Genomic DNA, 25108 nt, shown 5'->3' on the forward strand with positions numbered 1-25108 from the left:
AGATCCTACATGGAGAGTTTCACCCTCACTGGGGATCAGAGTGGACATTAGGTGGGGGTCTAGGGGACCTGGGGGGGAGGGGGGGAGGGGAGGGGGAAGGAGCTGGGATTGACATGTGAAGCAAGCTTGTTTCTAACTTAAATTTTAAAAAAAGGAAGAAAAAAAAAGAATTCACACCACAAAATTAAAAAAGAAAGAAATAAGGGAAGAGAGATACTATGAACAAAGGAGTCAAGACCATGATGGGGAAACCCACAGATTCAGCTGACCTGAGCTAGTGAGAGATCGCTGACTCCAGTCTGACAAATGGAGAACCTGCATAAGACTGAACTAGACTCCCTTAATATAGGTGACAATGGTGCAGCTGGGACAATATATGAGGTCACCTAATGCACAAACTGACTTAGTGGAGCCCATTCTTTTTTTTTGTTTTTGTTTGTTTGTTTGTTTTTGAGACAGGGTTTCTCTGTATTGCTTTGGAGGTTGTCCTGAAACTCACTCTGTATACCAGGCTGGCCTCGAACTCACAGAGATCCTCCTGCCTCTGCCTCCCGAGTGCTGGGATTAAAGGCGGCGTGCGCCACCAACGCCCGTGGAGCCCATTCTATATGGAAAGATACCTTGCCCAGCCTAGACACAGGGGTGTGGGGGGGTGGAGAGGTGCCCTGGTCCTGCCTCAATGAAATGGTGAGACAGAATTTGTTGACATCCTAGGGGAGGCCTTACCCTCTCTGAGGAGCAAATGGGAGGGGTGGGGTGGGGGAGTGGAGGAGATGGGAGGAGATGAGGGAGAGGACACTGGGATGGGAGTGTAAGAAATAAATAAAAAAAAATAAGAGTGCTAAGGGGGGGCAGGAGAGATGGCTCAGCAACTAAAAGCACTGGCGGCTCTTCCAGAGGACCCAGGTTCAATTCCCAGCACCGATGTGGCAGCTCACACCTCTCTGTGACGCCAGTTCCAGGGGATCAGATGTTCTCTTAGAGATGTATGCAGACAAAACACCCATAACCATAAAAAAATAGTTTTAGAAAAGTCATATGTTGTGACGCACACCTTTAACCACAGCATTTCAGGAGGCAGAGACAAGTGGATCTCTGAGTTCAAGACCAGCCTGGTCTACAGAGCAAGTTCCAGGTCAGCCAGGGCTACACACAGAAATAAAACCTGTCTCAAAAAAAAAAAAAAAAAGCAAAGCAAACAAACAAAAAACAACAAATAAACAAAAACCCCTATATTATTTTATTTACTTGGTGCCCATGAGGGTCAAACCCAGAGCTTCTTGCATGCTAAGCAACTCCACTACAGAGCCACACCCTCAGACCCCCAAATCTGCGATACATATACCCGTGTACCCACACATATCTACCATACAGACAAAGCTGTTTGCGTGTATGATCCATGTAGAGGCACATGCATGGCAAGCATGTGAAGGTTACAGGGCAATTCTGTGATGTCCGTTCTTGCCTCCGGCCTTTCTGTGAGTTCCCCCAAAAAAAAGCTGAACTCCTGATGATTCCAGAACCTTCTTCATACAGTTGTAGTCACGTGATCACCACCCAGTGTGTGTGACCTGTCTCTGAAGACTCACTCAGTTTACATGTTGACTCTCATAGTGGAGAAAAAAATCTGGAAGAGAGAAGGCCAAGGTATGCCCTCTGAACCTTCTGGGAAATGAGGCCAAAGTCCAATCCTGTTGTTTACAACCCTGTAGAGCTACCTGGTCTCTTCATTTCCACCAAGTATGAAGGCAGCTATAGGGTGGGATGGGAGGGCATCTTGTGTAGAAGGAATTAATAAGCACAATTACAAGTTCACAGAAAAGGGTCTCTAAGTTAGGGTCAGTGAGCCCTGGAATGCTTCCATTCTGAGAAGTGTTTCGTATCTTTAAAAAAAAATGTATAAGTGGTCGAGTGGTGGTGGCACACACCTTTAACCCAGCACTGGGGTGGCAGAGGCAGGCAGATCTTTGTGAGTTGGAGGCCAGTCTGGTCAACAGAGTGAGTTCCAGGATGGTCAGGGCTGTTACACAGAGGAAACCCTGTCTCGAAAAATTAAAACAAAACAAAAGAGAATAAATGGTTGGCAGTGGTAGTGCACACCTTTAATCCCAGCACTCGGGGGGGCAGAGGCAGGCGGGTTTCTGTAAATTAGAGGCCAGCCTGGTCTACAGAGCTTGTTCCAGGACAGGCTCCAAAGCTACACAAAGAAACCCTGTCTTGAAAACCAAAATAAACATAGATGAATAATGTAGATGTAATAATGATCCCAGTTCTCAGGAGACAGAGGCAGATAGATTTCTGTGAGTTCCAGGCTGGTCTACACAGTCAAGATCCAGGACAGCTTGAGCTACATAGTGAGACTGCCTCAAAAAAAAAAAAAAAAAAAAAAAAAAAGCAGTGTGAGCTCTTGACCTCTGAGCCATTTCTCCACCCCAACAAGGGAAATTTTAAAAAAATGTTCCCTCACCAGAGGCCATGCCTGGGGCATGCCAAGAGTTAACCTCAGCCCTATTTACTTCCTTAACAGACTGAGGGGGAGGGTGATGGAGGTGAGGGGCAGACCTAGACTAACCAGTTCCTCCAAGTGTGCCTTTCTTTTGTCCTGGGGCTCCATGCACTGAGGAATCTTCACCAAATTTACTTGTTAAGCCTAATTTTTTTCCCCAGGGCCAAACTCAGCCTTTTCAGAAAAGAGTGAACTCTATTGGATTAACAGGTTCTTTTTTTTGTTTTGTTTTGTTTTTTGTTTTTTCGAGGCAGGGTTTCTCTGTGGCTTTGGAGGCTGTCCTGGAACAAGCTCTTGTAGGGTAGCCTCGAACTCACAGAGATCGGTCTTGCCTCTGCCGCCCCAGTGCTGGAATTAAAGGCGTGGGACACCAATTACCGGCTGTTTTTGTTTTTGAGACAAGGGTTTCTCTGTGTAGCTTTAGAGTCTGTCCTAGAACAAGCTCCGTAGACCAGACTGGCTTCAAACTCAGATATCCTCCTGCCTCTGCCTCCAGAGTCCTGGGTTCAAAGGCCTATGCCAACACCACCTGAAGATTAACAGGTTCTCAAAGTGAACAGCTCTTCAGGGCAGTGGTTCTCAACCTTCCTAATGCTGAGACCCTTTATACAGCTCCTCAGCCGGGTGTTGGTGGCGCATGCCTTTAATCCCAGTACTCGGGAGGCAGAGGCAGGCGGATCTCTATGAGTTCGAGGCCAGCCTGGTCTACAGAGCAAGTTCCAGGACAGCCTCCAAAACAATACAGAGAAACCCTGCCTCGAAAAAACAAAACAAACAAACAAACAAAAAACCAAAACCCAAAAATACAGAATACAGTTCCTCATGTTGTGTTGCTACTTCATAATTGTAATTTTGATATTGTTATGAATCATAATGTAAATGTTTTCCAGTGGTCTTAGGTGACCCCTGTGAGAGACCCACGGGTTGAGAACTGTTGCTTTAGGACATTGAACACTGCTAGAGTTTTTTGTCTTTCTCTGTAGCTTTGGAGCCTGCCCTGGAACTAGCTCTATAGATCAGACTGGACTCGAACTCACAGTGATCCTCCTGTCTCTGCTGAGATTAAAGACATGGGCCACCACCGCCCGACTTGTCATCCTCTCTCCTTTCCTATCTTTCCTTCTTTCTCCTCCTCTTCCTGTCCTTCTCCAGAGACAGCCCAGCTAGTTCAGACTCTCTGAGGCCCAGGATAACCTTGCCCTTCCCCCCACCCAGACCATCAGCACCCCCCTGTGCTACCAAACCTGCCTTTCATCACCTTTTCTACGGAAGGGGAGGAAAGACATTGAGGCTTTGTCATTCACTCGTTCCAAAGGACAGCGGCAAGAGCCAAATCACAGCGGATGCCTTGCAGTCCCAGGGGGAGCCGGCCAGAAACATTACCCCACATTTTTAACCAAAAAGCTGTTCCCTGAATGCTCATTGTTATACGCTCTGCGTTCAGTCAAGGACTGGGGAAGCATGGGGGGAAACAGCCTGAATCCCACAGCTCTGTATTTAGCATCTTTTTAGAAATCCACATGGAACTAGATTTCTTTTTTAAACTTTTTTTTTTAATTCTTTTCCAGCTGGGTGGAGATAGTGGTGGTGGCGGCAAGCCTTTAGTCCCAGCACTTGGGAGGCAGAGGCAGGTGGATTGTGGATCTCTTGAGTTCTAGGCCAACCTGCTCTACACAGAGTGGGTAGTACAGGCTCCAAGGCTACACAGAGAAATTCTGTCTTGGAAAAAAAAAAAAAAGGGAAGAAAAAAGGTTCTTTTTTTTTTTTTTTCAAGACAGGGTTTCTCTGGCTTTGGAGGCTGTCCTGGAACTAGCTCTGTAGACCAGGCTCGTCTTGAACTCACAGAGATTCACCTGCCTCTGCCTCCCAAGTGCTGGGATTAAAGGAGTGTGCTACCTGCCTCTGCCTCCTAAGATTAAGATTTTATTTTTGTGGGAGGAGAAATGGCTCCAGTTAAGAGCACTGGCTGCCCTGGCAGAGGTCCAGGGTTCGATTCCCAGCACCCACATAATAACATAGTAGCTCACAGCCATCTGTAACTCCAGCTCCAGAGGATCCAATGAACTTTGCTGGCCCCCATGGGCACCAGGCCAATACTTGGTACACAGACATACACTCAGGCAAAACACCCAAACACATAAAATAAACCAATCTTCTATATGTATATGTGCATACGTATGTATAAGTGTATGTGTATATGTATGTGTGAGTGAATGCCCCGTATGTGGGTGGCCACAGTGGCCAGAAGAGGGTGTTGTGTCTCCTGAAGCTCAAGGTACAGGGAGTGTGAACCATTTGATGTGGGTGCTGAGAACCTAATTTGGGTTCCCTGGAAGAACAGTGAGTGTCCTTAACCAATGAGCCATCTTTCCAGTCCCTAAAAGCCATTTTAAAATTGCATGCTATTTATTTATTTATTTATTTATTTGTGTGTATGGGGGTGCATTCAACCAATGGAATAACTGTCTCTTTCCTCCTCGTGGGTTGTGGAGGGAGGGCCTAGGGTAACTTGGTACACACCTGCTGCTTGGCTGTATTGCTGCCATGCCAAGGCTCAGTGGAGACCAATCAGGAAGTTAGCCTGAGTTTTCAGTGTACCCTAGAGCAACGTCTGACTCTGGGAAAGGCCTTGAACTGAGACCACCCAGGCACAACCCAGGAAACCTACCATCCAAGGAGAAAGTACTTAAAGTTCCAAAGGAAATTCCTAACGTTCCAACCATTGTAGATAGGATCACCTGACATCCCTTAGCCCAGCACACACACCCATCCCTCTCACCAAGACAAATGTCAGCCAATCAGGGGTCCTGAACCTTATTAATCCTTCACCCAACCTCTGTCATGAGTCGATTGGCTCCTCTCTTGCTCTCCTCTCATGGTCTGGTTTAGTCTGCCGGCCACGTTCTCCCTAGGCTTTTCCCTCTGTTGTTTTCACCCTTACATCTACAATAAAAGCCTTCTCCACACTTTAGGAGAAGTCACATTCTTCTCCTTTCATTTCGTTTTTTCAATCAGTTTACTTCCATTATGCGGGTCCTGACGCTTGACATCAGGTCTTCAGGCTGAGTTGCAAGCGCCTTTCCTTGCTGAACCATCTCACCAGCTCCATTTTATTTTTTGAAATGGTGTCTCCCATCCCTCAGGCTATCCTCAAACTTAGTATACACTCACGCAGGGTTTTAGAGCAATCCTGATCCTTCTGCCTCCTCCCAAATCCTGGAATTATGGTATATGAGATCATGCCTAGAAGTATGTTTGATTTTTTGTTTTGTTTTGTTTTGTTTTTGAGACAGAGTTTCACTGTGTAGCCCTGGCTGTACTGGAACTGTCTCTGTAGACCAGGCTGACCTTGAACTCAAAGATCTGCCTGCCTACTTCTGCGGCCCAAGTGCTGGCTTTTTTTGTTTTTTGTTTTTTTAAGATAGGGGTCTCTTGTATCTCACTGATCTCAATCTTGCTATAGCTGAGAGAATGATTCCAACTTTTTTTTTGAAGCCCTGATCATCTGCCCCCTCCCCAGTTCTGGGATCACAAGCACCATATTTAGGAAGTAATGTTTGAAATTGACACCTGATATTAAAGATTTCCACATACAGATTCTTGAGACAGCATCTTAGGCAGTGGAACAGCAGAGACAAGGTTCTGAGGAGGACAGAGCACCCTTCAGTCATCAGAGGATGTTGTGTTTGTGTTGAGACAGGGTCTCCCTATGTAGCCCCGGCTGACCTGGAACTCACTATGGAGACCAGGTTAGTCTCAAACTAAGAGACTGCCCTGCCCCTGCCTCCCAAGTGCTGGGATTAAAGGAGTATACTGCCACAGCCCAGGAACGGTCACTCCCTTAAAAGTGACCATAGGACAGGCATGCTTTACTAGACCAGGGTACATAGTCTGGACTAAGGAAAGGGAGAAGGCTTGGGGACCAGCTGTTATAATGGGTCCCTTGGCATGTGCCAAGCAATCAAAGAGACTTTGAGCAGTAGCAACAGCTGCCTTGTGGATAAAGGGGAGGAGCACAGCTGGCCAGCCAATATGAACTAGAGGCTGCAAGTCAAGCCAACAAGAGACACGACAGACACACTTCAGACACCGTAGAGATCCTGGAAGGTCCCATATGTTACTCCGTGAGGTAGATACTGAGACAGGGTCTCACTATGTAAACCAGGCTGACCTCGAACTCACAGAGACCACCACTTCTGTCTCCCGAGTGCTGGGATTAAAGTTGTGCACCACCTCCACTCGGTTTGGTCTTGAACTCTTGACCTTACTGCCTCAGCCTTCTGAGAGTTCTGGGAGACAGATGATGCAATTAACTGGTTTGAAATGTTTTAAGCTTTAGTTTCTTATTTTGTGTATATGGGGGGGGCTCAAGAGCCATGTATACATGTGGAGGTCAAAGGACAACCCTGTGGTATTGGGTCTCTTTCCTCACCTTTGGGTGAGTCCCAGGGGTTAAACTCAAGTCAACGTGCTTGTGAGGCAAGGCTGTTACCTGAAGAGCTATCTTACCCCAAATAAGCCACACACACACACAAATGTGCGCCTGTGTCTGTGCCGTTAAAGCTCCAGGAAGCCGCTGGGAGAAAGAAGATGGTGGGAGCCAAGAGAGAAAGCAGCGGTGGAGTCTGCAAGAAACTGTGGGAAGTGGAGAAAGGCGTGTGTTCAGCGAAAACAATGCCGAGCTCAGGACCCAGAGTGTCCCCAGGCAGCATTTTTTTTGGGGGTTTTTTTTTTCTTTTCTTTTCTTTTTTTTTTTTTTTTTTGGTTTTTTGAGACAGGGTTTCTCTGTAGCTTTGGAGGCTGTCCTGGAACTCACTTTGTAGACCAGGCTGGCCTCGAACTCACAGAGATCCTCCTGCCTCTGCCTCCCGAGTGCTGGGATTAAAGGTGTGCGCCACCAACGCCTGGCCCAGGCAGCATTCTTGGCAGTTTGGGCCAGTGTCCGGAGAAGAGCCAGGAGCTGGTAAAGGGGGGAAGTTACAGCTTTTAAGACAACAGGAAAATCGCTCAGGCCTAGCTGAGGAGCACTGCGTGAAACTGACAGGATTTGTTGCCGTTGGTGTTCTAATCGATGCATGCACATATGTGAGCTTACAGGCCAGGGAACTTCAGGTGTCTGTCTGTCTGTCTCTGTCTATCTTACGTTCTTGAGACGGAGTCTTCCACTGAACCTGGTTAGCCTGGCAGCCCCAGTGAGCCCGCTGCTTCCGCCCACTGCAGTACCAGGGTTGCAGGCATGCATGATGGCACTTTGGCCTTTGTTTGGGTGCGTGATCTGAACTCAGGTTTTATGATTGTGCAGCAATATTCTTACCCACTGGGCCTGTTTTGAGACAGGGTCTCTGATCACCTAGGGCTGGTCTCCGTTTCACTTTGTAGCTTAGGATGACCTTGAACCTCTGAACATCCTTCCTCTAGCTGGGTGATGGTGTGGGGTGTTTCTTAGTTTGTTCACTTTTGTTTTGTTGTGTTCTGGGGTTTTTTGTTTTTGTTTTTTTTTTACTATTTTTGCCAGTCAGGTGGAACATACCTTTCATACCGGCTAAAGCAGGTGGATCCTTGTGAGTTCTGGGCCAGCCTGTTCTACATAGTGGGTTCTAGGTCGGCCAGAGCTACACAGTGAGACCCTGTCTCAAAGAGAGATTTGTGTTTTCAAAATTGAGTATCTGTATCTGTGTATACGTGCACCAGAGTGCAGATGCTCTTGGAGTCCAGAAGATGGCACCAGATCCCCGGCAGCAGCTGGAGCTACAAGCAGTTGTTAGGATTGTAGAAGTGTGTCATTGTGTCTGTCAGTATGTACATTTTTTTTTTAATGAAAAAAAATGCCGCCGGGCGTTGGTGGCGCACGCCTTTAATCCCAGCACTTGGGAGGCAGAGGCAGGCGGATCTCTGTGAGTTTGAGGCCAGCCTGGTCTACAAAGTGAGTTCCAGGACAGCCTCCAAAGCCACAGAGAAACCCTGTCTCGAAAAAAGCAAAAAGAAAAAAAATGCCAAAACTCCTAAAGGGTCAATGGGTAGGTGAGGTGTTTGCTACTAAGCTTGGTGACTTGGTGACACCTGGGGGGAGGGAGAAGGTTAACTCCACAAATCGTCCTCTGACCTGTCTACACTTGAGTCATGGCTTGCCTCCTTACTTCAACACAGGTAACTAATACTGTAATTAAAAAAATTAACACTCAAGGGTGGTGGCGCACACTTTTAGTCCCAGCACTTAGGAGGCAGAGGCAGGTGGATCTCTGAGAGTTTGAAGCCAGCCTGGTCTACAGAGTGAGTTCTAGGGCTATGTAGACTCTATCTCAAATAATAACGATAATTAAAAATGAAACCAAACCAAATCACAACAAAACAAGCAGGGGCTGGAAAGATGGCTCAGTGGTTGGAGCACTTGGCGCTCTTTGCAGAGTACCCAGGTACTGTTGCGGGATATTTGTTTAAGCTGCGTGAGGTGTTGCTGTGATTGGTTTAATAAAAAGCTGAACGGTCAATAGCTAGGCAGGAGAGGCTAGGTGGGGAACTCAGGGGACAAATCTAGGCACCCAGATTTTGCCAGCAAGACTCAGAGCAGTTGGGCAAACGGAACGGGAGAGAGGCAAAGAACCACGTGACAAATAGAGCTTGATAGAAACTGGTTAATTTTAGTTATTTTATTTTATTTTTTGGTTTTTCGAGACAGGGTTTCTCTGTGGCTTTGGAGCCTGTCCTGGAACTCACTCTGTAGACCAGGCTGGCCTCGAACTCACAGACATCCGCCTGCCTCTGCCTCCTGAGTGCTGGGATTAAAGGCGTGCGCCACCACCGACCGGCTTCAAAGTTTCTTTTACTACAATGACAACGACCCCTGTGGGTCCCTTTACATAGCCCTAGTCCTTTCTCCTTCGCTCCTGGCTAGGTGGCTTCTTCTACCCGCAGCTGCATATATAACCTCTAGGGGGCAGCACTGGCCAGCTTGATTCCAAAGTCCACCCCGAATGCCAACAAAAATAGAATATGTTGTCCTATCCTGAGGGGAAGGAAAAAGGGAAGTAAAAACCAGAAAGGGCTGGATCTACTCGTGATGACGACACATGCACTCATTCTAGGGTAACTATAAAGGCTTGCATTTTTCTTTTCTTGGACTAAAGGATTCAAGCATACCAGACTTTTAGTCAGACTAAATAAAGGCAAAGAGGCCGAATCAGCGGCCACAGCCAGCTTGGCCTTTCAGAGGTGCCCATAGTCACTTTTGTTTGCAGAGTCCTCGGGGAGCATGACGCTGGGGACATTAGTTCTCACAGGGAGCTCAGCTCCTGACCCAGCTTCGTCCTTCATCTGAGGGCTGAAGAGCTGCGGTCTCTTTTATTTGAGGCTGCCAATCATAAAACGGGACCAGTAGGGCTTGCAGCTCCCTACCAATGAGGTGTTTGTGGAGCGTAATTAATGTTTGCAAAGGCGCTGAGGTCCTTCAGATGGAAAAGCCAGCATCCTGCGTACAAGCAAGGTGAACCGGTGCTGCTTTGAGGGCAGGCGGATTGTGGGGTGTCACTGAGGCTGTTATTTGCTGAGGCACTGGGGAAACAAAGTAGGTTAAGATCACGTGGCACCGCCTTACAAGGCGACCCAGAACTGGGCCACAGGAAACTAATACAGGCAGGCTCACTTCAGGTGGTGGAAAGAAATTTCACCGTAAACGGCAAGGGTCCCCAGAGGCTAAATGGTTGGTTTCACCATTGCACAATCGCCCAGAAAAATCTGCTGGGGCCAATTAGAAGAACACACACGGGGCTTCTGGCTTTGCCGGAAGGGGACCCATCTCGTTACTCAGCAAACCTCTTCCCTCAGCCTGCCATTGGCTTCTGCAATTTTCTGAGAACAGAGCATTTGTTTTTAATTGATCCTAAAAGGCCTGGTGCTGGGTAGCAGCAGGTAGTCTAATTAAGCATCCCCACGTCGCCACACTTAGGAACACATATGGGAACCCCAGAGTTCCTAATGTCTCATTCCTAAATTTAATCCTAAACTGTTCCATAGACTCCTCTTATGTGACTTTGGCTAATTATGTAACTAACATCCTAGTCTCTAGTGGTGAAAGCCAGAAGCGGGAAGATGACGCCCTCTGTCTCTTGCCCTAGCCAGATAGGTCAGGACCCAAGCATGGCTCCTCCTAAGAATAAAGCAGACAGGAAGCAGCCAGCAGACCTCAGCAATAAGAACTGCTCTAACCCCTTGACTGCAGAAGGATGTGGGAATGCACTGACTTTAGTGTGTGTGTGTGTGTGTGTGTGTGTGTGTGTGTGTGTGTGTGTAAGTCTGTGTAAGTCGGGTCTTTTTTTTTTTTTTTTTTTGGTTTTCCGAGACAGGGTTTCTCTGCGGCTTTGGAGGCTGTCCTGGAACTCGATTGGTAGTCCAGGCTGGTCTCGAACTCACAGAGATCTGCCTGCCTCTGCCTCCCGAGTGCTGGGATTAAAGGCGTGCACCACCAAGGCCGGGCCAAGTCAGGGGTCTTATATCAGTTTTATCTTACTCCTTTCTTTTTCCTTTCTCTCCCTCCCTCCCTCCCTCCCTCCCTCCTTCCCTCCCTCCCTCCCTCTCTCTCTCTCTCTCTCTTTCTCTCTCTCTCTCTCCCAAGACAGGCTTCCTCTGTCCTGGCTGGCTGTCCTGGAACTCAATCTGTAGGCCAGGCTGGCCTCAAACATACATCAATACAGGACTACACAGACAAACCCTGTCTCAGCAAACCAAAAATAAGAGGAGGAGGAGGGTTGGGGTATAGTTCAGGTGCCAAACATGCACAACACCCTGGATTCCATTCCGAGGGTCATATAAGCTGGGCATAGGACTCCAAAGGTAGAGACAGAGAAGTCTGAACTTCAAGGTCACCCTAGATTACATATGGAGTTCAGAGCCAGCCCAGGCTACATGAGACCTTGTCTCAAAAGGGAGGTAACATCACATGGTAACTCCTGTGCACCCAGCAGGGTCACTGTGCTCTGGGACTTCCTTTCTGAAGCTCTCCTGTTCCTGATTAGCTTAAAGGTCTTTCAAACTTTTTTTTAAAGATTTATTTATTTATTACATATATAATGTTCTATAGGCATGTATGCTGCAGGCCAGAAAAGGGCGCCTGATCTCATTACGGATGGTTGTGAGCTACTATGAGGTTGATGGGAATCGAACTCAGGACCTCTGGAAGAGCAGCTAGTGCTCTTAAACACTGAGCCAACTCTCCAGCCTAAAGGTCTTTTTTTTTTTTTTTTTTTGGAGGAGGGTTTCTCTGTATTGTTTTGAGGCTGTCCTGGAACTTGCACTGTAGACCAGGCTGGCATTGAACTCACAGCGATCCTCCTGCCTCTGCCTCCTGAGTGCTGGGATTAAAAAGATTGTGCCACCAACGCCTGGCCTTGGTGTTGTTCTTTAGGAATGCTGTGTCCACCCTTTAATGAAATTATTATCATCGTGTGTGAGTGTGTGTGTGTGTGTGTGTGTGTGTGTGTCCGCATGTGCGCGCACAGAGGTCAGAGGACAACTTTCAGGAGTTCTCTGCTTCCATTTTGGGATCCAGGACCAAATTTAGGCTGCACCTTGGTGTTTGAGACAGAGTGTGTGTCAACACACTGAGCTTTCCTCCCTGGGCTGTGGGGATGGAACAGGCAGGCCCCTGTGCTTGAACGCTAAGAGTTGTACACCTGAGCCTTCTCAGCTAGAGCCAAGCAATTCAAATTGGCAGCTCTTTCCAAATTAGTATATCCCTCAAATCTAAAGGGAAAAAGTAATCCATATGTGGAGTCAAGAAATTCAGTGGATAGTCGCCTCATGCTCTGTAACTTTACATCTGGGAGTTGTTCACATCCTCACATTAACAGCTGAAGCTTAAATAACATTTGTCATGATAAAAGCACTTTGACTAGATTAAAAAAGAAAAGAAACTCCAGTGGGGTAATTGAAAATTAAAGAGAGAGAGAGAGAGAGAGAGAGAGAGAGAGAGAGAACGAGAGAACTACAGCACATAGAGTAAAATGTTGACATTTTTGTGGAGACAGGGTCTCATGTAGTTCAGACTGGCCTGAAACTCACTGTGCAGTCAAAGGTGGTCTTGAATGCTTGGTTCTCCTGCTACAGTCTGTGTCTTAGGGTTTCTACTGCTGGGTTGAAACACTATGACCAAAAGGCAAGTTGGGGAGGAAAGAATTTATTCAGTTTCCATCCACATCCATAGTCCATCACTGAAGGATGTCAGGATGGGAACTCAAACAGGGAAGGGACTGGGAGGCAGGGGCTGAGGCAGGAGCTGCAGAGGCCTCTACTTGCTCTGCCTGCATTTCTATAGCACCCAGGACCACCAACCCAGGGATGGCCCCATCCAAAATGGGCTGGACCCTCCTGAATTAATCATTAGTTAAAAATATGCCCTGCCCAAGCCAAAAAGAACTGCCAAACTCAAAGTCCCTCCCTACTAATTCCCATGTATTTCTCCATCCGTTTTCCTGACTCCCTCTAACTCTCTATGGTTACTTCCTGTCAACCGATTGCTGGCTCTGCATCTTTTTTTTTGTTTTGTTTTGTTTTTTGTTTTTTGTTTTTCGAGACAGGGTTTCTCTGTGGCTTTTGGAGGCTGTCCTGGAACTAGCTCTTGTAGACCAGGCTGGTCTCGAACTCACAGAGATCCACCTGCCTCTGCCTCCCGAGTGCTGGGATTAAAGGCGTGCGCCACCAACGCCCGGCTCTGGCTCTGCATCTTGACCAAAGGTTTTATTTAATTAATGTAAACTCCGGGTTCACAGTTGATCAAATATCCTGTGAGCAACACAGTTGCAGTATGGGGCGTTTGTTTGCCTTGATTTTACTTATTTGTTTGAGATACAGCGTTTTAAAATTACTATTGTTTTATGTGTATGTGTATTTTGCCTGAATGTATATATGTGCGCCCTAAGCAAGCCTGGTACCTGCGGAGGCTGGAAGAAGGCTTCAGACCCCCTGGAACTGGAGTTATATAGAATTGAGAGCTGCCATGTAGGTTCTGGGTATCAAATTCAGGTCTTCAGAAAGAGCCATCTCTCCAGATGAGATATATAGTCTTATGTAGACCAGGCTGGCTTGAAACTCACTGAATAGCTAGGGATGAACTTGAACTCTGGTCCTCCTGCTTCAGCCTTCTAACTTCTTTTTTTTTTTTTTTTTTTTTTTTTTTTGGTTTTTCGAGACAGAGTTTCTCTGTGGCTTTGGAGGCTGCCCTGGAACTCGCTTGGTAGTCCAGGCTGGTCTCGAACTCACAGAGATCCTCCTGCCTCTGCCTCCCGAGTGCTGGGATTAAAGGCATGCGCCACCAACGCCCGGCAGCCTTCTAACTTCTAAGTGCTAGGATGACAAGGGTATGACACAATGTCAGGTTTATATATTTTGCTCTTGTTTTTTGAGACAGTCTTATGTAACCCAGGCTGCTCCCCTCAAACTTGTTATGTAGCTCAGGCTGGCTGGTGTTTTACCTTCCCTGGTGCTGGCATCACAGGCTGCACCTTGTGCAGTACAGATAATGGTTTCATTTCTAAAGCCCAATGAATATTTCATGAGTAAGCACTGTTTGCCAGGCATTGCTCTAGAAGATGATTATTTCATGTGGAATAAAACACAACAAAACACAGCCAGAAACACTTACATAACCTACCCAGGATACAAAATGGGAACCCAGCGCCTTCGACAGGTGCCGAAGTGGAAGAATGAAGTCATAGTGATCACGGCTCTTTCTTAGCCAATTAGAGGCATTTCTTGTATGGACTCACTCAACCGCATCTGCTTGCCAGCGTATGTTTCAATGCTCTCTGCTTTCGGCCTCCACTAGAGAGCTATTTATATTCCCATCTGAAGCCAGTCTTTACTCAGGACATGGAACACGTGGTTAACTCTGTCCACTACTCACACGTAGACCCACTTCCTTTGTCATCAGGAGTGGGGTATGAATGTGTTGTCTCTCTTTTGCCTTAAAAGCAAATAAAAGGGCGGTGGTGGCCCACACCTTTAACCCCAGCACTGGGGAGGCAGAGGCAGGGGGATTTCTGTGAGTTCCAGGCCAGCCTGGTCTACAGAGCGAGTTCCAGGACAGCCAGAACTACACTAAGAAGCCCTGTCCTGGGGTTAAAACAGAACAAAACAAAACAACAATCAAAGCAACAGAAGAGAAACAAAAGCAGCAGGCAACTGGAGGCTAATGTAGAAGGATCCAGTTCAAAGCTACTGGGCTATAAAACATAAGTAAATATAACAAAAAAAAAAAAAACTCCACCACTGAGATACATGCCCAGCCCTGATATTCCAATTTTTCTTTTCTTTTCTTTTTTTTGGAAACAGGGTATGCCAATCCTCCTACTACAGCCTTCCCAGGACTGGGATTATGGGTATTTGATGCTGCTACACTGATTTATTCTAGCAATTTTCATGCTTTTTAGCAAACCCCCGCCAACAAAATATCTATTCAACAAATGCAGAATATTATCTAGGTATGTTTAGCACAAAGACCATATACTATATGTAAATTCATTTAAAAAGAGATCTTGTCTCTAAAACAAAAAACTGGTCCAGTTTCTTCAGAAGTCATATAACCAATGGTTAGAAAAAATATTCAGGATGTTCTTTGCAGAAATGGTTTCAATTTTCCCAATATAATGGGAAAATATACCACACTTCTTTTTTTCTTATTTTTGAAAGGAGACATAAGCCTTTAACATTTTCCAATGTTTCTCTTGACCCTTTTAAGGAAGCAAGATTTTCTTTTTTTTTTCCTTTTTTTTTCTTTTTTTTTTTTGGTTTTTCGAGACAGGGTTTCTCTGTGGCTTTGGAGGCTGTCCTGGAACTAGCTCTTGTAGACCAGGCTGGTCTCGAACTCACAGAGATCCTCCTGCCTTTGCCTCCTGAGTGCTGGGATCAAAGGCGTGCGCCACCAACGCCCGGCTAAGATTTTCATAATAAAATCTCCACTGATGTTCCAAGACAGCCAGGTTATACAGAGAAACCCTGTCTGAAACAAAACCTCCACAAAGAGCAAAGATGTATTCAGAGCACTACAAATACATTTGAGTCAATTAACTGGCTTGTTAAAGAAATAGGCTTTTGTTCATTTTTAGTGTGTGTGTGTGTGTGTGTGTGTGTGTGCACTGACATGTTCTTATACCATAGCATGAGTGTGGAGGTCACAGGACAATTTAGGGGAGTCAGCTCTTGCTTCCACCTTGCTGACAGGGCCTCTCTCATTTCTCTTGCTGCAGCTGCCCCTCCAGGCTAGCTGACTTCTGTCCCCACCTATTTCTCCACAGGAGTAATGGGATCGCAGATGCTTGCCACCAAATCCAGCTGCTTACATTGGTTCAGGGGTTTCTTTCTTTTTTTTTTTTTTTTTTTGTTTTTTCGAGACAGGGTTTCTCTGTGGCTTTGGAGGCTGTCCTGGAACTAGCTCTTGTAGACCAGGCTGGTCTCGAACTCACAGAGATCCTCCTGCCTTTGCCTCCCGAGTGCTGGGATTAAAGGCGTGCGCCACCAACGCCCGGCTGGTTCAGGGGTTTCTATAGCTACTACTTTTATTAACTGCCTTAACTAGGGTTTCTATTGCTGTGAAGAGACACCATACCCACAGCAACTCATATAAAGGAAAACATTTAATTGGGGCTGGCTTACAGTTCAGAGGTTCACTCCATTATCATCATGGCGGGAAGCATGGCGGTGTGCAGGTGGACACGGTTCTGGAGAGTAGCTGGGAGTTCTGTACTCCAGTGTGTTGGCAGCAGGAAGAGAAAGAGAGAGACACTGGGCATGACTTGAGCATTTGAAATGCCAAAACCCACCCCCAGTGACACTTCCTCCAACAAAGCCACTCCTACTCCAAGAAGGACACAACTCCTAATAGTGCCACTCCTATGAGCCTAGGGGGCCAATTACATCCAAACCACCACACCCACTGAGCCTTCTCCCAGGACTGTCTTTTTGTTTGTTTGAGATGGGAGTCTCACACATCCCAGGCTGACCTCAAAGCCATTATGTAGCTGAGGTTGACCTTCAACTCCTAATCCCCACAAACACACACTTAAAGAGGTGGCTTTTTTTCCTGTGATGTGACATTCATGTGGGTGTGTGCAGTGTGTACACCTGCTGTGGTGTGTGCAGTGTGTGCACCTGCTGTGGTGTGTGCAGTGTGTGCACCTGCTGTTGTGGTGTGTGCAGTGTGTATACCTGCTGTGGTGTGTGCAGTGTGTACACCTGCTGTGGTGTGTGCAGTGTGTGCACCTGCTGTTGTGGTGTGTGCAGTGTGTGCACCTGCTGTGGTGTGTGCAGTGTGTACACCTGCTGTGGGGTGTGCAGTGTGTACACCTGCTGCTGCGGTGTGTGCAGTGTGTACACCTGCTGTGGTGTGTGCAGTGTGTGCACCTGCTGTTGTGGTGTGTGCAGTGTGTGCACCTGCTGTTGTGGTGTGTGCAGTGTGTGCACCTGCTGTTGTGGTGTGTGCAGTGTGTACACCTGCTGTTGTGTGTGCAGTGTGTGCACCTGCTGCTGTTGTGTGTGCAGTGTGTACACCTGCTGCTGTGGTGTGTGCAGTGTGTACACCTGCTGCTGTGGTGTGTGCAGTGTGTGCACCTGCTGCTGTGGTGTGTGCAGTGTGTGCACTTGCTGCTGTGGTGTGTGCAGTGTGTACACCTGCTATTGTGGTGTGTGCAGTGTTTACACCTGCTGCTGTGGTGTGTGTAGTGTGTGCACCTGCTGTTGTGGTGTGTGCAGTGTGTACACCTGCTGCTGTGGTGTGTGCAGTGTGTACACCTGCTGCTGTGGTGTGTGCAGTGTGTACACCTGTTGTGGTGTGTGCAGTGTGTACACCTGCTGTGGTGTGTGCAGTGTGTGCACCTGCTGCAGTGGTGTGTGCAGTGTGTGCACCTGCTGTTGTGGTGTGTGCAGTGTGTACACCTGCTGCTGTGGTGTGTGCAGTGTGTGCACCTGCTGTTGTGGTGTGTGCAGTGTGTGCACCTGCTGTGGTGTGTGCAGTGTTTACACCTGCTGTGCTATGTGCAGTGTGTGCACCTGCTGTTGTGGTGTGTGCAGTGTGTGCACCTGCTGTGGTGTGTGCAGTGTGTACACCTGCTGCTGTGGTGTGTGTAGTGTGTATACCCACTGTTGTAGTGTGTGCAGTTGTACACCTGCTGTGGTGTGTGCAGTGTGTGCACCTGCTGTTGTGGTGTGTGCAGTGTGTACACCTGCTGCTGTGGTGTGTGCAGTGTGTACACCTGCTGTGGGGTGTGCAGTGTGTACACCTGCTGTGGGGTGTGCAGTGTGTACACCTGCTGTGGTGTGTGCAGTGTGTGCACCTGCTGCTGTGGTGTGTGCAGTGTGTGCACCTGCTGCTGTGGTGTGTGCAGTGTGTGCACCTGCTGCTGTGGTGTGTTCAGTGTGTGCACCTGCTGCTGTGGTGTGTGCAGTGTGTGCACCTGCTGTGGTGTGTGCAGTGTGTACACCTGCTGCTGTGGTGTGTGCAGTGTGTACACCTGCTGTGGGGTGTGCAGTGTGTACACCTGCTGTGGGGTGTGCAGTGTGTACACCTGCTGTGGTGTGTGCAGTGTGTGCACCTGCTGCTGTGGTGTGTGCAGTGTGTGCACCTGCTGCTGTGGTGTGTGCAGTGTGTGCACCTGCTGCTGTGGTGTGTTCAGTGTGTGCACCTGCTGCTGTGGTGTGTGCAGTGTGTGCACCTGCTGTGGTGTGTGCAGTGTGTACACCTGCTGTTGTGGTGTGTGCAGTGTGTGCACCTGCTGTGCTGTGTGTAGTGTGTATAACCACTGTTGTAGTGTGTGCAGTGTGTGCACCTGCTGCTGTGGTGTGTGCAGTGTGTATATCCACTGTTGTAGTGTGTGCAGTTGTGTTCACATGAGTGTATGACCAGGGACTAGTGTCAAGGGTCTTCTTCTTTGATAGCACTACGGTTTTGTTTGTTTTGGGGGTTTTGTTTTGTTTTTTGAGACAGGGTTTTTTTGTGCAGCTTGAAGCCTGTCCTGGAACTTGCTTTATAGATCAGGCTGGCCTCAAACTCTTTGAAAATTCCTGCTTCTTCCTCTTGGGTTCTGGGATTAAAGGTGAGTGTCATTACTGACCAACAAGAAATCTTATTTTTGCCGGGCGTTGGTGGCTTACGCCTTTAATCCCAGCACTCGGGAGGCAGAGGCAGGCGGATCTCTGTAAGTTCGAGACCAGCCTGGACTACCAAGCGAGTTCCAGGACAGCCTCCAAAGCCACAGAGAAACCCTGTCTCGAAAAACCAAAAAAACAAAACAAAACAAAAAAAACAGTAGTTTGGTTCAACGCAACCTAGTAGCTGGTGTTGGTTCAAACTTCAAAGGTCTGACCCCAAGTAGTTTATTTTAGACATATTTAGGCATAGCACAATTTGGTGATAATTAACTCAATGCTGCGATAATTAACTCAAAAAAAGCTTTAGGCCTGACTATATCAAAACTCTTTGTAAAGTACACCTGACATCTTCCATAAAGATGGATTCCATAGACTGAGAAACTCATGATAAGGGTCTGAGAGAATTGGGTGCAAAGGTCACCAGGCTATTAACTATATCTGCTCCCAACCTTCTGGGCAGATAACGGGTTACTGGTCCCTCCCTTGGAACGAACAACTTTGTGTGTCTTTTTTTTTTAATTAATTAATTTATTATGAATACAACATCCTGCCTCCATGTATGCCTGCACATCAGAAGAGGACACCAGATCTCATAATGGATGGTTGTGAGCCACTATGTGGTTGCTGGGAATTGAACTCAGGACCTCTGGAAGAGCAGTCAGTGTTCTTAACCTCTGAGCCATCTCTCTAGCCCAACTTTGTGTGTCTTTTTTTTGTTGTTGTTGTTGTTTGTTTGTTTGTTTTTCGAGACAGGGTTTCTCTGTATTGTTTTGGAGGCTGTCCTGGAACTCGCTCTGTAGACCAGGCTGGTCTTGAACTCACAGAGACCGCCTGCCTCTGCCCCGAGTGCTGGGATTAAAGGCGTGCACCACCACCACCCGGCTTTGCTTGTGTTTTTCAATCACACTATTTCTGTGTGCTGCTTATGTTCCTACATGAAAGCTCTGGCTAGAGTCTGCCGTTGACAGCCACATGACTGCTCCCTTGGCTCCTGCATAAGCATCTCCTTGTTAATGAGGCTTACCCTCAAGATCATTTAAGGTTATACAGCAGACTTTGCCTCTGATTCCTTTGTCTTTGTTCTGGACAGAGTTTCTCTGTGTTGCCCTGGCTGTCCTGGAACTGGATTTGTAGACCAGGCTGGCCTCGAACTCAGAGATCTGCCTACAACTGCCTCCTTAATGTCGGGATTAAAGTCTGGCACTACAACACCAGGTCTCCTTTGTATTCTTCACCTTAGCTGTGGAGTTTTTCTTGGGGAAGGATGTGGAACCCAGAACAGTGAGCCCTGCACCTCTGCAGCCCCCCACCTTTGGCTTTCATTTCCTTGTTCTGCATTTGTGGTCTCCTCCCACTCCCCATTGGGAGACTTTTTTTCGTTTTTTTGGTTTTTCGAGACAGGGTTTCTCTGTTGCTTTGGAGGCTGGAGGCTGTCCTGAACTAGCTCTTGGATCCACCTGCCTCTGCCTCCTGAGTGCTGGGATTAAAGGCGTGCGCCACCACTGCTCAGCATCTTTGTTGTATTTTTATGCAGTGATGTATTCAAAACACCAACAGGACCAGGTACATGGTGGGTGCTCACAACTACACGGCAGCTGACTACCTTCTAACTTCGGTTCCAGGGGATCTGATCCCAATCTTCTGTCCTGCATGTGCAGTAGGCACTTCTGCATGTGCGCGTGCACGCGCACACACACACACACACACACTGGAGCACTAGAAATCTTTAGAAGTATGTATTACCTACTCGAATGGGTTTTACTCTGGGATGACCATTTGCACTCAGGACAAGTCAGTGTTGTTCTCCTGAGTGTTTTTAACACTTACAGATGTGTTCCTGTTACGCCACAAGGCAAACTGCTGCCTGGTAAAGATCTATTCAACTTCGGGACTTCTGACGTGCTGGGAAGCATTTTACAACTAAGTTTTGCCTCAGAGGGGAAAAACTATTAAGGCATGTAGGAGTACTAACCGCTGCCAAAAATATTCCGAAGGACTTCCCAGATAACTAAGATCTCTAAAAAGCTCATTTATCTAAATCAGGAAAAGGTTATTATTGTTATAGTTTTAAGTTCCCTCCTCTGAATGATTTGGCATGAAAAGTTGTCTTTTCCTAGAAGAACGAGGAGAAATGTGTTTCTAATTGTTCAAAAGCACACAAAACTTCACCAAATGCAAACGGGGAAAGAAAATAAAATCCAAATGCGTGAGCTGAAGGACACAGCATTTCTGCTCATAAAGCTGTTTTAAGAATCAGGGAATGGCTGGGCAGTGGTGATGCACACCTTTAATCCCAGCACTTGGGAGAGAGGCAAAGACAGGTGGATTTCTGTGATTTGGAGGCCAGCCTAGTCTACAGAGTGGGTTCCAGGACAGCCAGGGCTACACGGAGAAACCCTGTCTGGAAAAGCAAAACAAAACAAAACCAAACAAGAACAAAAAACAAAACTGGGGATCTGGGGATGTAGAGATGTTCACCGATTATGAACTCTCTACCCTTCTATCATTGCTCAAGACAGTGGCTCCAAACTGACCATAACTCTAGCTCCATGAGACCCACACAGGTTCCTGACCTTCAAGGACAATATACATACTTTTTTGGGGGAGCCTATCCTGGCACTCGTTCTGTAGACTAGAGCTGGCCTGGAACTCACAGAGATGTACCTGCCTCTACCTCCCGAGTGCTGGTCCACCAATGCCCGAATAACATACTTTTTAAAAGTGTTTTCAAATTCTTGGCTTTTTGTTTTTCAAGATAGGGTTTCTCTGTGTAACATTCCTAGCACTTGCTTTGTAGACCAAGCAGGCCTCGAATTCAAGAGATCTGCCTGCCTCTGCTTCTGGGTGCTGGGATTAAAGGCGTGTGTCACCCCTGCCCTGCAAGACCAGAGGTTCTTGTCTCAACTTTATCCTCAGCTACAAATGCTAAGAGTCTGTCTCAAAAACAAAAAAGACCCAAGAAACTAGAACTCAAAATTTTATAAGACCCTTGTCATCTGCTCGACGAAATGCTGAGAAATCATGACCTGAATGTCAATCCATTAGTTAACAGTATATTTTGTCACACTATTCTAATGTCCCAGTTTAAGATTTTATTTGATTACAGGCAAAAGAAAACAGCGTGATAAAAGACAACATATTTTAAGCAATCACTACCAAAAGGTTTGTTTCAGAAAATTTATGTAAAGACAAAGTATAAAGTTTTAGAACTCCATCAGGCTACCTACTCATGAAACAAAATTTGAGAATCCTATATTTTTCTCATCTGGAAGCCATCAAAATCCTGATCGGTTCCCTCAACAATGTTTTTGACCTTTTAATCCTGTCATCATAAGCTTTACCCCACTATTACAGAAAACATAATCTCCATAATTATACACAATGAGAAAAAAAAAAAAACCAAAGCCTTAAGAAGCCTACTGTAGCCTAGACGCAAATAGATGAGTCAGGAAGGGCTGGTTCCTTTATATCAGGCTGTTGTGAAGAAAAACCACGTAAACCGTTAAAACAAAGTTACACAAAAACAAAGCTGGAAGACAAATTTAGCAGCATGAGTGTTTCGAGCTTCCTGGCTTTGTTAAATAGTGCCACAACTTTCGACATTAAACACACCAAGACTCGCGTTTGAAAGATTCCCTAAGAAGCCAGACAACTGCTTTTTCAGAACGCGAAAGGCCTCTGCCAAGCACGTATCTTATTATTTTTTTTATAAACAGATAGGTTTTTAAAAATAAATGGAAGTTGATCTCGACAGACAGACGAAAGCCAGCACAACATATTTATTGTTCGAGCTTTTGGATCAGAGAATGGACCATGAAAGCCTTGTGCCGGAGAGCCAGCCAATGGAAGGCAGGCTCTCAGTGCACCCCCAGCTCGTGGGCTGCAGGAAGGAGCCCCGCCTCCCGGCGCTCGGTTACCCCGAGCTGCAGCACCTTTGTTAACTTTCCCGACCGTGCGGGCGGCCCTCGCGGCCTCCGTCCGCACCTGACACTGTTCCGCAGGGGTCCAGGATGCCGAGCGAGGCCCGCCCTCAACCCCTTCCCACCGCGGCGGTCCCAGGCTGCCCACGCAGGACGTCATCCCCGCACAGGGACACACCCCGCTTCCGATGGGCTCTGGGATCCCGCACTCCACGCGGCTGCGTCTCACTGTTCACACGCGGCGACGCGGGGCGGCAGAGCCCCGAGGGGGCCCCCACGACCCCAGGCGAAGAACAAAGGGGTCCGGGGCCGCGCCCGCCGCCGGCCACGCCCATCGCGAGCCGCGGGGCCGCGCGCCACGCCCCTTCCCCCGCCCCCGGGCCGCGCGAAATGGCGGCCGCGCCACAAAATGGCAGCCGGGAGGGCGGCACGGGCGGCCGGCGGCAGCCCGGCCCCCCGCTTTCGGATCTTCCTTCCCACGCCGTCCGCGCGCCCCCTGCACCCTCCCGACTCGCAAGGGAAGGAGCTCGTGGGGGCGCATGCCACCCGTTAGCCCCGGGGAAGCCGCGAGAAGACGAGTGTGGCCTGGCGGGCCGGGGTCCCCCCGAACCGCGGGCGCGCCCCCCGCCGCGCTGACTGCTAACGTCCCCGCCGTGAGCGCTCGCTGGGCCGGCTGCTGTCACCACGTCTCCTCCCGAGATGGGGCTCTGTGCTTTGGGATTTTTCGCTGGCTTCTCTCCCAAAAAAAGAAAAATAGCTCGCAGTCCCACCCCCCACAGCTTCCCTTTGTATCCGCCTTTCCAGAAACTTCTCAGGGCAACTCACCAAAAAAAAAAAAATAGCCCACAGGTTTCGTTGCCTTCCGTGTCTCTCTAACCCCCCTTCCCCGCGCATGCGCGTGGAGTTGGGCAGAGGCCGTGGCGCGCGCCCGTGAGGCTGTGAGAGTGGTGCGTGCGCGCGCCGGGGCGGGGGCGGGTCTCTCTCACAATGGACAGGGTTCCCCCTCCAACGTTTCCCTCCGCGAGTCGCGCATGCGCGCTCGGGCCACCGCGCGTTCCTGGGGTGGGGGGAGACGGGGAGGAGGAACCCGTGGCCTTTCCGCGCGCGTGCGCAGTCCGGCCGCGTGCGGTTTTTTTCCGCGTTGCTGCCTGTGGCCTTTTTGATGAGAGAGAGCATTTGAGGACCTGCCTTGTCCTGTCCTTCGCCTCTCAATCCGCAGCCCCGGGAACTGTGTCCTCCGTGGGGTTCCGGGTCACCTACTGGAGGAAGGCTACACAAAGCCTGGGCTTTGGGGTGCGATGGCGTCTCCCTGGTTTCTCACCCATACTCTCTGGCGCCGTGTTTGAGAGGTTTCCGACTGGGTTCGGTGACCCTGGAGGTCCCGGTGGCGCCGGATCGGTGGTCCCCCGGGCGCTGCTCGCGAAGGTGCCCTTGGCTCCCGTTCCCCCTGCCACGGGCTCGCGCCGCGGTAACCCTAATGACCGTATTCCTCTTCCCTAAGAAGGGTAGTGGGAATGCTGTCAGGGCTACGGGTCCTTAGAGGAAAATTTAAAAGACCAAGGAAACCGCTCGTATCCAACCCCGAGCTTGCAGCACAACCGGAGAATTTACCGACCCGGGTTGGCCCTAGACGCAGCTGAGATCCGTGTACGTGCACGGACTGTGAGCCAGAGAGACTCTGTGAAACGCCCTGGCTGTGACAGTCCCACCTCGGGGAGTCCCCAGTCTGCCTCTGGCCTTGCTGCTCCCACTGGGGTGGGATGGGGGTGGCGGCGACTCAAGCCTCCAGGTGTAAGAGCGCCATTGACCTTTGTGAGGTCAGCAGACACGGCTCTGGGCGGAGCCGGATCTGCCTTCCCGGTGGGAACCGGGAGCTGGTGACCGGTTCCTGAAGTTAGCGGAGAAGGCCAGTCTAGAGGAGGCAAAATTCTAACAAAACTGCAACACACGGGTTGGAAATAGCCACCGGGTCATACATTCTGTAAATTCGGAGAATCCCTGTCGCACCTTCTGTGAACAGAAATTGTGATTTTATTTTTTATTTTTTATTTTTTGGTTTTTCAAGACAGGGTTTCTCTGTGGCTTTGGAGGCTGTCCTGGAACTAGCTCTTGTAGACCAGGCTGGCCTCGAACTCACAGAGATCCACCTGCCTCTGCCTAGAAATTGTGATTTAATAAAGTCTTTCAAATCAAATATCGTTTTTAAAAGTGTCAAATCACTTTTGGATTACATCGTCGAGTAAGATTTCTATGTTTTTTTATAATTTAATTTTTATTTCATTTGCATTGGTATTTTGCATGCATGTATATGTCTCTGAGGGTGTCACATCTTGGAGTTACAAGCAGGTGTGAGCTACCTGGAATTGAACCCAGGTCCAGACAGTGCTCTTAACTGCTGAGCAATTTCTTCAGCCCCTCTTGTTTTTGTTTTTTGAGACAAGGTATCAATATGTAGCTTTGGCTGGCCTAAAACTCTGCTATGTAAACCAGACTGCTCTCATAAAGATATCTGCCTGCCTCTACCTCCCAGGTACTGAAACCAAATGTGTGA

The 25108-nt window shown here is 48.2% G+C and overlaps 1 long non-coding RNA gene across 2 annotated transcripts; it reads right to left on the minus strand.

Moving 5' to 3' along the window:
- Positions 1-1217: 1217 nt before the first annotated feature.
- Positions 1218-24328, minus strand: LOC121144157. 2 transcript variants are annotated; one of them, XR_005881466.1, is made up of 3 exons: positions 23879-24328; positions 16148-16232; positions 1218-1627 (listed from the first exon to the last, which is right to left on the minus strand). It is a non-coding gene; the product is annotated as an uncharacterized LOC121144157 (long non-coding RNA). The 2 variants fall into 2 exon arrangements; XR_005881465.1 differs by having other exon boundaries at positions 23383-24328.
- Between the last annotated feature and the right edge of the window lie 780 nt (positions 24329-25108).

The sequence above is a fragment of the Mesocricetus auratus genome, unplaced genomic scaffold (assembly GCF_017639785.1).
Source record: "Mesocricetus auratus isolate SY011 unplaced genomic scaffold, BCM_Maur_2.0 Super-Scaffold_100014, whole genome shotgun sequence".
Lineage (NCBI taxonomy): Eukaryota > Metazoa > Chordata > Mammalia > Rodentia > Cricetidae > Mesocricetus > Mesocricetus auratus.